This window comes from Pristiophorus japonicus, chromosome 11, assembly GCF_044704955.1.
Source record: "Pristiophorus japonicus isolate sPriJap1 chromosome 11, sPriJap1.hap1, whole genome shotgun sequence".
NCBI classification, from domain to species: Eukaryota; Metazoa; Chordata; class Chondrichthyes; family Pristiophoridae; genus Pristiophorus; species Pristiophorus japonicus.
The window spans coordinates 111,192,998-111,208,438 of NC_091987.1; the positions used below are offsets into that span (position 1 = coordinate 111,192,998).

General features: G+C 43.3%; 1 protein-coding gene across 2 annotated transcripts in view; it reads left to right on the top strand.

Annotated features, from left to right (window-relative positions):
• LOC139276225 (MSL complex subunit 3-like) overlaps window positions 1-15,441 on the top strand; it is a 133,662-nt gene that overhangs the window by 110,361 nt on the left and 7,860 nt on the right. The gene's annotated exons all lie outside the window — the stretch shown is intronic.

Below are 15,441 nucleotides of genomic sequence, written 5' to 3' on the forward strand. Positions count from 1 at the left end.
CAAAAAAAGGACAAGTTCACAGGTGTTCCAATGAAGGACCTAATATTCCAGATCCCGAATTACATCGTGAAGAGTGGAAGATGCTTGTGCGTGGACTTTTTTAACGTGTGGTGACCGTTGCACACCAGCCACCACACGGGCTTGACAGAGCTAGGTCTTGGTCCAGTAGCAAAGATTAACCAAGGCAACTGGAGACCAGCTCTGCTGCATGGACCTAGTGCGCAAACATATCGCAGTGTGGGCTGGCCCATGCTGCCCCTGGGCCCCTGGCCCTGAACTCGCGCCACCCCTGGGCCCCAATCACGTCCCTCTACATTCTCTCGCCGTTCCTTCACTCCGACCTCGCTGCTCCTGCTGTATCTGCCCACGCTCCATAACCAGCACACTACCATACCCTGATGTCGGCCTGCCTAAACTAACATCTAAATATGACCCAGACAGAAGCTGTAAGCTCTGAGCAAGGCCCCATCGCAAATATCCCTACCCCCTGGCCCTGTACAGCACACTGGGGATGTACAGAGCCCCCAAGGAGAGAGGCAGGGAGGGAGAGAGGGAGGGAGTATCACCCAAGTCCTGTACAGCTGATGACATCCATAATGGCCTCCCAAAGTAGGCATTTGGTTTTATCTGTTGTGTATCATTACCAGTCCTGGCACAGTGGTTGCTGTTGAAGGCCACAAAGAAAAGAACCATATTGTGTGCATTGTCAAAGATGTAATTTGCAAAGGTTGCACAACAATGTATGTACTTCCTAGCCTAATAGAATGAAATGTGTGAAATTATTCAGCTAAACATGGCTGAAACTTGCAGCCTCCTTGGACAGGCACTTTTACCAATGCAAGATAGTTGGTGCTCATATCCCTATACATGCATACCCTAATAGTTTCCTTAGCATATATAGTGGTATGAGGTGATAGATACTGAATCTAATAGCTTACCCTAACAGCTTCTGCATTTACTTACATGCATGTCGGATTGTTGACACCGCATTAAGTTTAGTGGTGGGTTAACCTACCAATGTGTAGAGGCATTTCACTGTTCCCTTTATATTAATCCAAAGAGCCTCATGAGTAAAAGGGTACAAAGGGACCTTCCCCTGCTTTAATCCTATCCTGCACCCTACCCCCATCTGCGCTCCAATGTGTGCAATCTATGGTTGAACTGGTGCACTGTACGTTTATTTGATTCAGCACTATCATTGCAGTTTTTTTCTGATTGGCTACTTGCTTATATCCAAAGGCTTTTTATACTTAACCATTTTTGTTCCTCTGTGCCTTACTGTTCTGTGTTTATACTGTTTCCTTGTTCTTATCATGATACCCATCATAGGTGGTCCCTCGAAATGAGGATGACTTGCTTCCAAGCCAAAAAAAGGATGAGTTCACAAGTATTTCAATGAACTACATCCTGAAGGATGGAAGATGTCTGTACGTGCATTTTTTTAACGTGGGGTGGCCGTTGCACACCAGCCACCACACAGGCTTGACAGAGCTAGGTTTTGGTCCAGTGGCAAAGATTACCCAAGACAGCTGGGGATCAGCGCTGCTGCACGGACCTAGTGCGCGCACAGAGTGCAATGTGGGCTGGCCCATGCTGCCCCTGGGCCCCTGGCCCTGAACTCGTGTCTCCCCTGGGCCTCGATCACGTCCCTCCACAGTCTCTCGCCGCTCCTTCGCCCCGACCTCGCCGCTCCTGCTGTATCTGCCCATGCTCCAATCACCGACCTGGGACTTGATGATGTCACTCTTCACAGCCGTCACCCTCCTGCACCAGCTCGCGCTGTACCTTGTAGTGGCATGCCTCCACGCTGCCCACTGCCGCTGCTCGCCGCTCCTTTTATGGCCCACATACGGGCAAACAAGATTGCAATTGATGTTATCTGTTCGAGTGGAAAGAACACAGAATGTCTGAACTGAGAGCAAGTCGAAATTAAGCTGATGGCAGTGTTTGCACAGTGCCCTCGTGCTTAACATCAACAGCTAAATCAGAATTATTGCTAGTTAATGTCTAACTCAACATCACTGAGCTGGTCTTGTGCATTAACATGTTAATGCCATAAACACTGTTTTACGTCACAATGCAAGCATACAAATGCAATGAATTAATTCTGTATTTAGCAGACCATCAAAGGAGATCATTGTTCTGGGAGGCCCATGATAAAGTGGGTCTGCACCACTGTTGGAACAAGGTAGTTGCATCAGTTATATTTACAGGTACAGTGATGCTTTACCATCAGCTACAATTCTGAAGCATAAGTCTCTCAAACTCCAAGAATAGGCTATGAGTGCACTAACAAGACTGGGAGAAAAAAAATCATTTAATGCTCAATCAGATGCTGAATGAGGGTGAAGTACTTTCCCCTGAGGGAGAAACTTTGAAAGGAGATAGACTTGTGTGCCTCTTGTGCTTTATTTGTAGTTGTCAAACAATTGATTGTTGAACAAGTTGCTGCCTGTTCGTTCAGTCATTTTACAAGTTTTAGATTTTCACTGCATCCACTAGTGCAGTATACCAATACCATGACAAGACCTTGGGCAATGTGGACAGCTTCCCATACCTTAGGAGCCAACTATCAGCAAGGACGGACATCGATGACGAAGTCCAAGATCGCTTTCAGTGTGCCAGTGCAGCTTTTGGCTTGAGGAAAAGAGTGTTCGAAGACCAGGATCTCAAACCCAGCACCAAGCTCATAGTCTACAGAGCAGTAATAATACCTGCCCTCCTATATGCTTCAGAGACATGGACTATGTACAGTAGGCATTTCAAAGCACTGGAGAAGTATCACCAATGTTGCCTCTGCAAATTCCTGCAACTTCATTGGCAGGATAGGTGCACCAATGTCAGCGTTCTCTCTCAGGCCAACATCCCCAGCATCGAGGCATTGATCACGCTCGATCAGCTCCGGTGGGCAGGCCACATTGTCCGCATGCCCGATGCTAGACTTCCGAAACAAGCACTCTACTATTCCAAGCTACGTCACGGCAGGTGATCCCCAGGAGGGCAGAGAAAATGCTTCAAGGACATTCTTAAAGCTTTGAAAAAATTTAACATCTCTAATGACTCTTGGCAATCCCTGGCCCAAGACCGCTCAAAGTGGAGGAGAAGCATCCGAGAAGGCGCCAAACACTTCAATCTCTTCGCCGGGAGCACATGAAAGCCAAGTACCATCAGCAGAAGGAGCGTACGAAAAATCAAGCACCCTACCCACCCGTCCCTCCAATCATCATCCGCCTCACCTATGACAGAATGTAGATCCCGCATTGGTCTCATCAGTCATCTTAGAACTCATTTTTAGTGTGGCAACAAGTCATCCTCGACTCCGGAGGACTGCCTAAGAAGAAGAAGAAGATACCAATAGCTAACATACTCATCCCCCCATCACTTGGTGAATTGATCATTTCAGCCAACTCATCAGGTGTAACACTTAGTTGAGGGAAGATGCTGAGCTGATATGAGGGGCAGAAGACAGGCACACATTGGAACCACTTGCCTGCTAGCAAGAGACAGACCAAGATGATATTCACATTCACCTGCCTCTCCTGAATGAATTGAAGGATATCAAGAAGATTTAACGCAATAATTGTCAAATTCTGTTTAATTCATGTATTATTGTTAATTTATTGAGTTTCCTCTGTGATAATCAACCAAATCTAAGAGTGAATAACCTACAAACATTACAGCCAAGTATTCTGTTTATACCACAAGCAATAATATGTTAATTGGACTATTGTAACATCAGAAAATATATTAATACCCCTTACCCCTTTATGTGAAATTACTTTTACTGATCTGGCAGGAAAGCAACCTAGGTGTGGATGCCAGGTAAGTGGGGGGGGGCGATGGGCGATGTGAGTGTTGGAGATCATGGGTGGGTCGGAGAGTGGGGGGCTGCAGATGAGGGAGGGAGGGAGTCGGAGATCAGGGAGGGGTGGGGCGGTACAGAGGTAAGCATGATGGACCTCGGGGAAACATTCCTGCTCCTCCTGGCCCACAAGCTGTGCTGTAAAGGCACTTACCTTATGAATCTGGGCCTTCTTGCCTCCTTTTACCTTCCAAGATTCCCGAGCCCCGGGAAACCCGGCTCCGTTAGTTAAGAAATGTTTTAAACTTTTAACGTGGAGGTTGCATAGCCGCAGTAAAAGATTTCAGTCACTGACCCACCTCCTGAGAGCGGATTGGTCATCTGCCCCCAATTTGCCCCTGTTAAAACCAGAAGTGAGCGGGTTGGAGTCAGGTTTGAAATTTTTCAAATTTTTACTTTGTAACTGACTCAAACCCACCTGTTCTTGGGGGTTAAAGTTACCCCAGAGTATTAAAACATACCCATTTTTTTTGAGCGCCGACATTTCTGGAGATTAATCCCAGTACCTGCACCAGAATAAATGAAGCAAATGAGAGATCAAGTGGGTCTGTACCCCACAAAAGTGGAAATTATACAAAGAAATATTACATCTCTTAAAGCAGAGTGAACTGAATAATACATTCAGTGATCTTCATGTCAGCATTTAGAATGTAACATTAGATACAAATACAGATGGTGAATATCTGAGCAGGAGAACACTCCGGAGACAGAATCGAAGTGCGGTGTCTGGTGTTTACAGCAGTTCTGTTGCAGCCAACATGTGGTGGTGGTTTGCCCCTTGCAATAATGCAGTAAATTTATTGAAGCTATACACCACATGCCCAGCACGGTTGAAAGATATTATATGCTTTACTGATCATGAACGATAAAGGCATCACAGACATAATGGGGTAAATTTTATGATCTTCATTTTAATGCCCATAAAATTTGAATGGACCATGCCAGAATTCCTGAGATGCATTTCTGTCGCTTGATGTTCTGCATTGGAAGCGCGAAATTGTAACATTTTTGTTCTACCTCCCATAGTGCAGGTTTAGTGTTTGCTTATACATTGTCTTGAGAGGTATCCAAAAGTAGAATGAAGAAATCATTTGAGTGATTCGTCTGAATTTCTCATGGTTATTTAGTTTCTTGATCCTGATGGGTAATGGTAGAAACTGGATATTTAATCAAATCAGAGCGGTTAACTGAAGAGAATTATCAGTTATTTAAACCAATAATTAAAACATGACATTCAGATTTGTAGAGTGATGCGTGCTATACATAGAATTACATAGAATTTACAGGACAGAAACAGGCCATTTGGCCCAACTGGTCTATGCTGGTGTTTGTACTCCACATGAGTCTCCTTCCATTTTACTTCATCTAACCCTGTCAGCATATCCTTCTCGATTAGACATTTAATTATATAGATAGAATGTATAGGGTGTTCAAGGCTGTTGTTTGTAAACTTCTAGAGGCTCGCTTGAAGGTTATAACATCATTTATACTTAATCATAGAAGGAGGCCATTCAGCCCATCGTGCCTGTGCCTGATCTTTGAAAGATCCATCCAATTAGTTCCACTCTCCTGCTCTTTCCACATAGTCCTGCAAATTTTTCCTTTTCAAGTACTTATCCACTTCCGTTTTGGAAATTATTATTGAATCTGCTTCCATCATCCATTCAAAATCTCCCCGTAACCTTCTCTGCTCTAAGGAGAACACACCAGTTTCTCCAGTCTCTTCTGGTAACTAAAGTCAGCCCTGGTACCATTCTAATAAATCTCTTCTGCACCTTCTCTAAGGCCTTGCATCCTTCCTAAAGTATGCTGCCCAGAATTGGCCACAATACTCCAGCTTTATCCCTCCTTTTTTGAACAGGAGTGTAACATTTTCAATCCTCCAGTCCTCTGGCACCAGTCCAATATCTAAGGAGGATTGGAAGATTCTGGCCAGAGAACTCCACAATTTCCACCCTTACTTCCCTTAGCAACCTAGGATGCTTCCCATCTGTATCAGGTGACTTTTCTACTTTGAGTGCTGCGAACCTTTTAAGTACCTCTTATTTATCTATTTTTGTCCTATCCAATTTCTCTACCAGCTCCTCCTTTATTGTGACATTGGCAGTATCCTCTTGTTACTCCTTTACAATGTATATAAAAGCTGTGATAATCCCCTGTAACATCCAGTGCAATAAATCCCGATAACACTGCTGTTCAGAGAAGTATTTGGTATGATACAAGACCAGTACGTATCCCTAAAAAGTGAGGACTCCACTTATGTAGCTAATCAACCATAGTCAACGGACGAGGTAAGAGACAGTAACAAAGAAAAAGCTTAAACAAATGCAGGGAAAAGTAGAAATCCAGCGGACTGAAAGCGCTATAACGAGCAGCAAAGGGATACAAAAAAGGAGTAAGATGTGCAAAAAGCAAATCTGCAAATAAACTTGCAAGGGATAACAGCAAAAGTTAAAAAAATATATATTAAGAGGAAGAGAATAGTAAAGGGGAGTGTGGGCCTATTAAAGATAGATGCAGGTGAAGCTGTACTACACAATGAGGAAATGTCAGACTTGTTACATGAGTACTTTATGTCCATTTTCACAGGGGAGGAAGAGGATAATACACTAGTGATACAAGGAAGCCTAAAAATAATGAATTTCAAGCCTGTCATTTCATTCAAAATTTATTATGAAAGCTTTGCTCTTGTAGTTTGTCATGTTAAATTAGATCACAAGTTTGTAACTCAGCCTTTGGTATTTATTATTTATTATGTTTGCTATCACACTTGTATTATCCTGTCCATATGCAGGTGTTGAGATTTTTCATCGGAGTAAAAGAAGCTGTACCACTTAGATTAACATTGACAATGGTATATCTTGTTCTTTAGCAATACAACTCACCTAATAAAGTAATGAATATGGAATCACTTTGAGACTGCCTGCCATCTCAGCCACAAAATGAGATTACAGTTTTGAAATCACATTTGAGTGTCTTTGTTTTTATGTGCTGCAAACTTCATGAGGTAAGTTTACCAATGTTACATCTGTTTTAATAAAACAGAGGTTTTCAGCATAGCTGCTGATTGTTGGTATAACTCATGCTATCGACGCTCAGTGATGTGCACACCAATAATTGTCTCATAATCACTAAAATGTTAATTGAGAAATAATTTGAATTTGATTGCTGGTAAATAGCATGGTTTATATTTTCAATAATGAAAAGATATGTCCAATCTTTGTAAACATCATCCTCTAACAAATAATCCATTTGTCTATTTTTCCCAGGTTTGGTAACCATGACTCCGCTTCCTATAATACATAATGTACACCTCCAACAGTGTAGGCCACTGAGTCACAGTTGCATAATCTATAATTGTTCTTCACTTTCAAGAGAAGCAGTACACGATGAAAACACACCCATGCCTTTAAAAAGTACAAAAAATCTCCTTCAGGGCAATGTACTTGTACAGGCTTGTACTTCTCCAATGGCTGTGTGAATTTATCCAATGAGCATCTGTATAGAAACATAGAAACATAGAAACATAGAAAATAGGTGCAGGAGTAGGCCATTCGGCCCTTCTAGCCTGCACCGTCATTCAATGAGTTCATGGCGGAACATGCAACTTCACTACCCCATTCCTGCTTTCTCGCCACACCCCTTGATTCCCCCTAGTAGTAAGGACTTCATCTAACTCCTTTTTGCATATATTTAGTGAATTGGCCTCAACAACTTTCTGTGGTAGAGAACCTTACTACTGTGGGTAGCTTTAATCCTTGAGGGAGAGGAGAAATGTACAGACAGCAGATTTTCTCATGAGTGATCAAAGAACTGCCTTGGCACTCAGAAAGCATTCCATAGTCCATTATCTTGTCTAAAGAGAATTTGAATATGCAACTATTACTACAAAGAGATAATCTGAAATAAAAATAAAACGTTATAAAAAAACATAATGGGGTTAAAAAAAATCAGTGGGTGAAGGAAGGGAGTCACATTAGTGCTGAGTTCAGGGGAGGTTCATTAATTTTAATACAAATGACAGCCGCCCATGCCACTAAGGGTACTTTGGCTCACAGGCCAGAATTTTTAGTGGATGTTGCTGGTTTCTGTCGGGACGCCCCGCTTGGGCACCACAAATTCCTGTTTTTTTTCTGTAGGGGTCCAGCCTACTACAGTGTTGGCCTGGACCCACTTTGGCTCTTTCACTGGCTGATATGCCTGGTCTCAGCTGGTGCGTCTGAGGGCTGGATAAGTATGCGCTCTCTAATGTCCTCATCTCCAGCCCTGCTGCCTTCTGCATCCAGAAAACTCCTGGGGAAATCTGGAACCCAACATAACTGCGTCCAGACCTGAATTGAAGCACTTTTAGCACACATCTGACAGAGGTAGGTCTATGGATTTTTGGTCTCAATAACCAAATTAGTGTGCATCAATAACAGTATCACTGTTCACAGAAATAGTATTTCTCATACGTCAGGTGGCCTAGTGATGCAATCCATTTAGAAAGAAAGACTTGGATTTATAAAGCGCCTTTCACGATCACCGGATGTCTCAAAGCGCTTTACAGGCAATGAAGTACTGTTGTAATGTGGGAAACGCAGCAGCTAATTTGCGCAACAAGCAAGCTCCCACAAACAGCAATGTGATAATGACCAGATAATCTGTTTTTTTGTTTATGTTGATTGAGGAATCTGTCACCATTCAGATAATAGTCTGTCTCTCTGTTTTTACCACCAAAGTGGATAACCTCACATTTATCTACATTATATTTCATCTGCAATGCATTTGCCCACTCACCTAACCTATCCAAGTCACTCTGCAGCCTCATAGCATCCTCCTCACAGCTCACACTGCCACCCAACTTAATGTCATCCACAAATTTGGAGATACTATATTTAATCCCCTCGTCTAAATCATTAATGTACAGTGTAAACAGCTGGGGCCCCAGCACAGAACCTTGCGGTACCCCACTAGTCACTGCCTGCCATTCTGAAAAGTACCCATTTACTCATACTCTTTGCTTCCTGTCTGACAACCAGTTCTCAATCCATGTCAGCACACTACCCCCAATCCCATGTGCTTTAACTTTGCACATTAATCTCTTGTGCGGGACCTTGTCGAAAGCTTTCTGAAAGTCCAAATACACCACATCAACTGGTTCTCCCGTGTCCACTCTACTGGAAACATCCTCAAAAAATTCCAGAAGATTTGTCAAGCATGATTTCCCTTTCACAAATCCATGCTGACTTGGACCTATCATATTATCTCTTTCCAAATGCACTGCTATGACATCCTTAATAATTGATTCCATCATTTTACCCACTACCGATGTCAGGCTGACCGGTCTATAATTCCCTGTTTTCTCTCTCCCTCCTTTTTTAAAAAGTGGGGTTACATTGGCTACCCTCCACTCCATAGGAACTGATCCAGAGTCAATGGAATGTTGGAAAATGACTGTCAATGCATCCACTATTTCCAAGGCCACCTCCTTAAGTACTCTGGGATGCAGTCCATCAGGCCCTGGGGATTTATCGGCCTTCAATCCCATCAATTTCCCCAACACAATTTCCCGACTAATAAGGATTTCCCTCAGTTCCTCCTCCTTACTAGACTCTCCAACCCCTTTTATATCCAGAAGGTTGTTTGTGCCCTCCTTAGTGAATACCGAACCAAAGTACTTGTTCAATTGGTCTGCCATTTCTTTGTTCCCCGTTATGACTTCCCCTGATTCTGACTGCAGGGGACCTACGTTTGTCTTTACTAACCTTTTTCTCTTTACATATCTATAGAAACTTTTGCAATCCGTTTTAATGTTTCCTGCAAGCTTCTTCTCGTACTCCATTTTCCCTGCCCTAATCAAACCCTTTGTCCTCCTCTGCTGAGTTCTAAATTTCTTCCAGTCCCCGGGTTCGCTGCTATTTCTGGCCAATTTGTATGCCACTTCCTTGGCTTTAATACTATCCCTGATTTTCCTTGATAGCCACGGTTGAGCCACCTTCCCTTTTTTATTTTTACGCCAGACAGGAATGTACAATTGTTGTAGTTCATCCATGCGGTCTCTAAATGTCTGCCATTGCCCATCCACAGTCAACCCCTTAAGTATCATTCGCCAATCTATCCGAGCCAATTCACGCCTCATACCTTCAAAGTTACCCTTCTTTAAGTTCTGGACCATGGTCTCTGAATTAACTGTTTCATTCTCCATCCTAATGCAGAATTCCACCATATTATGGTCACTCTTCCCCAAGGGGCCTCGCACAATGAGATTGCTAATTAATCCTCTCTCATTACACAACACCCAGTCTAAGATGGCCTCCCCACTAGTTGGTTCCTCGACATATTGGTCTAGAAAACCATCCCTTATGCACTCCAGGAAATCCTCCTCCACCGTATTGCTTCCAATTTGGCTAGCCCAATCTATGTGCATATTAAAGTCACCCATTATAACTGCTGCACCTTTATTGCATGCACCCCTAATTTCCTGTTTGATGCCCTCCCCAACATCACTATTACTGTTTGGAGGTCTGTACACAACTCCCACTAACGTTTTTTGCCCTTTGGTGTTCTGCAGCTCTACCCATATAGATTCCACATCATCCAAGCTAATGTCCTTCCTAACTATTGCATTAATCTCCTCTTTAACCAGCAATGCTAACCCACTTCCTTTTCCTTTTATTCTAACCTTCCTGAATGTTGAATACCCCTGGATATTGAGTTCTCAGCCCTGATCATCCTGGAGCCACGTCTATGTAATCCCAATCACATCATATTTGTTAACATCTATTTGCACAGTTAATTCATCCACCTTATTACAGATACTCCTTGCATTAAGACACAAAGCCTTCAGGATTGTTTTTTTTAGCACCCTTTGTCCTTTTAGAATTTTGCTATACAGTGGCCCTTTTTGTTCTTTGCCTTGGGTTTCTCTGCCCTCCACTTTTCCTCATTTCCTTTCTGTCTTTTGCTTTTGTCTCCTTTTTGTTTCCCTCTGTCTCCCTGCATTGGTTCCCATCCCCCTGCCATATTAGTTTAACTCCTCCCCAACAGCACTCGCAAACACTCCCCCTCGGACATTGGTTCCAGTCCTGCCCAGGTGCAGACCGTCCGGGTTGTACTGGTCCCACCTCCCCCAGAACCGGTTCCAATGCCCCAGGAATTTGAATCCCTCCCTGCTGCACCACTGCTCAAGCCATGTATTCATCTGAGCTATCCTGCGATTCCTACTTTGACTAGCACGTGGCACTGGTAGCAATCCCGAGATTACTACTTTTGAGGTCCTACTTTTTAATTTAGCTCCTAGCTCCTTAAATTCGTTTCGTAGAACTTCATCCCTTTTTTTACCTATGTCGTTGGTACCAATGTGCACCACGACAACTGGCTGTTCTCCCTCCCTTTTTAGAATGTCCTGCACCCGCTCCGAGACATCCTTGACCCTTGCACCAGGGAGGCAACATACCATCCTGGAGTCTCGGTTGCGGACGCAGAAATGCCTATGTATTCCCCTTACAATTGAATCCCCTATCACTATCGCTCTCCCACTCTTTTTCCTGCCCTCCTGTGCAACAGAGCCAGCCTCGGTGCCATGAACTTGGCTGCTGCTGCCCTCCCCTGATGAGTCAACCCCCTCAACAGTACTCAAAGCAGTGTATCTGTTTTGCAGGGGGATGACCACAGGGGACCCCTGCACTACCTTCCTTACACTACTCTTCCTGCTGGTCTTCTAGTCCCTAGCTGGCTGTGGACCCTTCACCTGCGGTAAGACCAACTCGCTACATGTGCTACTCACGTCATTCTCAGCATCGTGGATGCTCCAGAGTGAATCCACCCTCAGCTCCAATTCCGCAACGCGGTCTGTCAGGAGCTGGAGGCGGATACACTTCCCGCAGATGTAGTCGTCAAGGACACCGGAAGTGTCCCTGAGTTCCCACATGGTACAGGAGGAGCATATCACGTGACCGAGCTCCCCTGCCTTGACTTAACCCTTAGGTACACTTAACTTGGCAACAACAATGTTAAAAGTTACTGACTGATACAAAAAAGAAAGAAAAAGAAAAGCTACTCACCAATCACTTACCCCCTTGGCTGTGATGTCACCTTTTGATTTCTTTCTACTTCTTTTTTGCTTTCTCTCCCAGCTGGAGCTGTACAAGCCCCACCTCTCTCGACGCTCACCGGACTGTCCGACTGCTGAGCCTTTATAGGCCGCTGCCTCTCACCGACTCCCGCCTCTCTCGACGCTCACCGGACTGCCCAACTGCTGAGCCTTTATAGGCCGCTGCCTCTCGCTGACTCCCGCCTCTCTCAACGCTCCAGGACAATCCCTGGTTCATTCGCTGATCTCTTCTGAACTAACTGATCTCAGCCAGGCCAGCGGTCCTCAGTATCACTGGGTTAAGGAGGGAAAAATTGTCCTGGATATGCACCTATTATTGCTCCCCGGCAACCTCCTGCTAAAAGTGTGTGTATATGGACCTCGGCCATGGCCAGGATATGGTTGTGATGTCCTATTGGTCGAATAGCCTACCGAAATTGACAATGGACTAACACATAAATAATGTCCATGTGGGCAAGGCACCGCGAGTTCCAGCCAACCATAGAGCTGTATCCGAGTAAAGATTCAATGCCTTCATTGGAGGGAAAATTCGGTAATGCCCATAATGTTTTTATAAACGGCAATCTTGTTTGTAAAGGGGTATTATGTTTTAATTGGCCCAGATTTTGCAGCACGAAAAGCAGTTAGGCTTTTAGCACTCACCATTATAAAGGAGTAAATTGGACAGCAACTTCCAGCGTCCACACATGAGCAGTTAAATACAGAAATCAAGAAGTTGCTGTCCGATTTCTCCTGCTCCTCCACAAGCTTCGCCACGCCGGTATCTTGCCGATATTCACATTCACGTATCAACATTCACATCCATGAAGGGCATGAAGTTGGGGCATTTACAAACTAGATACCCACTAAACATGCCAGAAAATGTTAGGGCTCGTCCGTGCAAGTGTAAGTGAATTTGTAACAGCGTGATAAGTCTGAATTACTGCCAAACAACTTCTCTGACACTGAAAATTTATTGTTGCAAGTGTGGCGTCTCATTCCTTCAGATTTTAATTATTATAGGAGATTTAAAATAACTTTTTAAAATGTTTTCATCTTTTATCTCTCTCTAATCTCATCTTTCCTTCTCTTTATTTCAATTTCTGTACATGATTTTATATTGAATTAAACATTGTAACTTACACGTCCTGCTTTAGACGGTGCATGCCTCAATAAGGACTCTCCAATTTGATTGGTTGAGGAGAGAAGGCGTTGCTTTCCCCGTTCATGCAGGACCCAATCCCCTGTAGACAGCACCATGATATTTTGACTGTCTATTAACTGCAAATTGTAATGTAAAAGCCCACAGAGATTCTGTGGGCAAGTAGTAACATAATTAACAGCGAGCACCATTCATTCACCGCTGACCACCAAATCCGGGCCATTAGCTTTTTTTGGCAGAAGAATCAGAGGGGAACTGAGAATGGCTTCCTGTGCTGTATAATCCTATTGTTTTTATGAGGATGTTCTACATAACTTATAATTGATTTCATTTATTGTGAGTTATTAGAGCTGCCAGGATTCCTCCATTCATTGCATTGTTATTTTTTCTCCATACATCTAATTAGTCATGTTGTATTGTAGATTACTGAGCTGCTAGATTGGTTCCGCTGTGTCCATATACTGATAGCTTTTTAATCTCTCAATATTTAAGTTACAAAATTTAAAGCTATCTTCCCTCTTTATTTCTTTCACTATGAATGTTTTATCCCACATTGTCTTCCTGGGACTGCTGGGAAGGCTATTAGTTCTAGAATTATGGTAAGGAACCTGATGGGAAGGGTAGGTTTGATATTCCTGCCCAAACATTACTAAGTTACTATGAGCAAAATGAATGAGCAGGAAATCCAGGTTTTTGCCAGATTGCCAGATTTCCTGAAAACCTGCGCCAAAACAATGGCGTAATGTCAATTTTTGGCATAAAAGAGTGAGAATATTAGGGCAGAAGGGACTTGTACCTGTTTTAATGCTAAACCCGAATTTTGTCTTTTAATTAGTCAATTCCATGACATTTCCACTGAAACCAAATGCTGTGCATTAATGCTACCCCCCCCCCCCCCATGCAAAATTCCTGAATTTATGCTAGTGGTGAACAGGCTGTACAAGTTTTAGGTACATGATTCAAAGTCATATGGAACATTTTTTAAGCAATGTTCTTTACATTTCTCCTCATCGAGACCTAAATTGTAACGTCTTGAGCTTTGACTGTCTCGTTATGGTATCAGAATGATTTAGATTATAGATTGAAAAACTTCCACGATTGCATTTTCTTCAACTTGCTGTGCCCAATGTGCATAAATGATGATTTGATGGCTTCAAATTTTAATTTCCATGCATAAAGAGGGACTTAAAAAAGAAATATGAAGTAAGTTCGTCGCTTTCCTTGGGCCCCGATTGTTTATGCTGATTTTTACATTCCGCCATATGTTAATGAGAAGGTCAGGAAATTTTGGTGTAACTCAATGTTGGGGAGTTTGGCTTAAATTTCGCTGTAAAGGCTTTTAAGAAATTCCGGTTTAGAGTTGACACATTTTGAATGCCAGTGGCCTCATTGGTCATCAGCAAAGACTGGAACTGCTACACTTTTCAGCTAATTTCTCATCAATTATTCTTATGAATCAAAAATATACTCTAAGTGTACTGTACTGTACTTTTCTCCTGTGGCATCATGATTGAGCTGTTTTGCAAAAGATTGTCTACAGTGAAAATAACTTATATTTGCTGTGTATCAGCAATCCGTAAAGGGTTAAATTTGAAGTACGTTCAATGGTTGGTGACCTGCTCATAATTACTCACTATTGTGAAGAGCTGATTTCAAAAAATAATAATGCGCTGGGAAATTACTGAAAACACAACTGATAATGCGTTGGGGTTGTAAAACAAAAATAGAGAATAGGACCTTGAAGTATGCAGCACTGAGTGCTTAAGCTATTGTTCACAAGCACTTCGCTATCTACATGATGTAGCCTGAGAATCCTTAATGTCATGTCACGCTTGATTGGCATTCCATCCAACATCTTAAACATTTACTCCCTCCACAACCGGCACATCGTGGCTGCAGTGTGTACCATCTACAAGGTGCATGGCAGCCACTCACCAAGGCTTCTTTGACAGCACCTCCTAAACCCGTGACCTCTACCACCTAGAAGGACAAGGGCAGCAGGTGCATGGGAATACCATCACCTCCAAGTTGCCCCCAAGTCACTCACCATCCACCTGGAGCTTCCTACCGAACAATACTGAGAGTACCTTCACCACACGGACTGCAGCGTTTCAAGAGGACGGCTCACCACCTCCTTCTCAAGGGCAATTAGGGATTGGCTCAGTCAACAACGCCAACATCCTGTGAATGAATTTTTAAAAAATGTAGTTGCCAGCATGGTACACAGCACAAGGCCTCAGTGCCCCTGTACACTTCAGGCTATCTTTGCTGATTTTTTTTAGATTGTCCATAATTGGACAATGCAAACATTCAGACCATGTTCTGTGCAATGGTGATGCAAAT